The following is a 2,252-nucleotide window of genomic DNA, read 5'->3' as shown; positions in this document are numbered from 1 at the left end:
GCAAATTCAACCCAAACTCTGAGTCAGATACGTGGATGACACCTTTGTAATCATTAAAAACACGGAAATAGAGAAAACACTCCGGATCATCAACTCCACACTCACAGGAATCCGATTCACCAGAGAGGAAGAAAAGGGCAACCAACTCCCATTCCTAGACGTGATGGTACAGAGAACACCTAATGGAGAATTCACCACAAAGGTATACAGGAAAGCCACACACAGGCCAAGCGCTGAACTATGAAAGCAACCACCCCAATACACACTAACGAAGTTGCATCAATACACTATTCAAAAGGGGCACAACACACTGCAGCACACCAGATCTGCAAAAAGAGGAAGAGGAACACCTATACAAGGTATTCGCCGAAAACGGATGTCTTCGCAATTTTATCAGCAGATGCCTAAGGGATAGACCACGGAATGAGGACATGCCACAACCCAAAGGACTAGCCACACTACCTCACGCGTTCTATATCTTCCTCCCTGCCTGACAGGTACATACTTATCTAGGACACACAGGAGCTTTTCCTTGAATAAGCTCCACATTTTAATGTGCTCACCCCCTGCAGTTTCCTACCCCATTCTACGCTTCCTCAATCTTACCTCATTGCATCGTAATTTCCCTTCCACCAGCTGAAACTCTTGCTTCGTGGAGTACACCTATTCCTTTCATTCACGAAAGTAAACCTGAGAGAATTGTGATCGCTGTCTCCAAAGTGCGCACCTACTTCCGAATCTAAAATCTGGCCAGGCTCGTTACCCAGTACTAAGTCGAAAGTGGCTTCGTCCCTTGAAGGCATGTGTACGTACTGTGTCAGGAAGCCCTCCTGCACACACTGGGAAAAAAGTGACTCATCTATAGTACTCGTACTGTAGTGATCCCAGTCAATATTTGGATATTGTCTTGAGTGTTCCAGAGTTTTTCATTGTCCCAGAGTCCAGATGAAGTTTGCATTCCTCACGTACGGGAGCGAGAATTCTTTCACTGTCTCAGATCAGTTCCTGTCCCGAGAACATCAGAGTCAATGTCCCGTCCTCTACTCGGTCCGACAGTTCACACTACTTCATTCTCCTCTGATTCCATTTCCCAAAGAGTTTCTCAAGATTTACAAAGCTGGAGCCTAAGTTATATGGTTTGCTTCCTAAACATTTTTTCAACTGCCAACTGACAATATTTTCACAGTATCTCTTCACAATCCTCTGGCTTGCACCATGTCCAGGGATGAGAAGTCCCGTTTGGTGGAGAGATTCCCGAGGCTGATGAGTTTCACATTGGAACAAAGATGGTTAAGTGGCGATTTCCTGCGGTTGTTTCTAATGATGGGAGAGGGAGCGTTGGGAATGAGCACTTTAACGAGCAGGAGGAAGTGTTGCCACTGACCCGAGTCAGAGAACAGTGGATGGGGTTAAAGGAATCTAATGAAAAACAGCACTTCTGCTCAGGACGTTCAATAACAGCTGCAGAAACCCGATGTGTCGAGCAGTGTATCTGGAAAGAGAAACAGATAATGTTTTAAATATGGAACATTTCTGATGAAGAACTCGACTTTCCCAAGTCTAATCAAATTACCGGCCTGGTTCACAAAATAGTTTTTCTGAACTTTGAGCGAAAATTGTACCAGCAGGAAAGCATTCATAACGTAGTCCGCAGGATTCGAACCTACGTGGGGAAACCCCAATGGATTTCCAATCGATCGCCTTAACCACTCGGCCATGACTACAGACAGTAGATAGGTTGAGCATTGACCAAATCAGCCGTGATCTCATTGAAAGTTACCGTTGACTTGATGAGTGAGATGCTCCCATCTCCTTTCATACCTTTGCTGTCATTTGTAAGGTGCGAGACACCAATGTAAAAGAAGAAAAGCACAAAGATAGGAAAAGATATTTGCAAGCAAACTGAGTCAAAATTATTTATTGAAAGGAAAATCACACTTGGCAATTTGCCATATCTCTTTGCGAACATGACCAGCAGAAGTAAGCAAGGGAGCTATTGATCTAAGTATTCTCGGACCTGAAGCAAAGGTTAGTGACATATTCATTTCTTTTTCTGGCGAACGAAATGATCTTTCCTGATGGTTACAATGAAAGAGATGGTTCCCAATAAAAGACAGAGATTAATTCGCATGTAGATATATTTCAATGTGACACGATTCATTTTCAGTACCTAATTACCCCAGAGATGGAGGATGTGAGTTACTTTTCTTCACTCTTCAACTGCTCAGCACGGAGGTACAAACATGAAACCG

At 43.7% G+C, this 2,252-nt stretch overlaps 1 non-coding gene across 1 annotated transcript; it reads right to left on the bottom strand.

Annotated features, from left to right (window-relative positions):
- Positions 1 to 1,642: 1,642 nt before the first annotated feature.
- trnas-gga lies at positions 1,643 to 1,724 on the bottom strand. Its single transcript has one exon. It is a non-coding gene; the product is annotated as a tRNA-Ser (tRNA).
- Positions 1,725 to 2,252: the final 528 nt, after the last annotated feature.

The sequence above is a fragment of the Chiloscyllium plagiosum genome, unplaced genomic scaffold (assembly GCF_004010195.1).
Source record: "Chiloscyllium plagiosum isolate BGI_BamShark_2017 unplaced genomic scaffold, ASM401019v2 scaf_47777, whole genome shotgun sequence".
Taxonomy (NCBI): domain Eukaryota; kingdom Metazoa; phylum Chordata; class Chondrichthyes; order Orectolobiformes; family Hemiscylliidae; genus Chiloscyllium; species Chiloscyllium plagiosum.
This window is presented reverse-complemented; position numbering and strand designations above follow the sequence as displayed.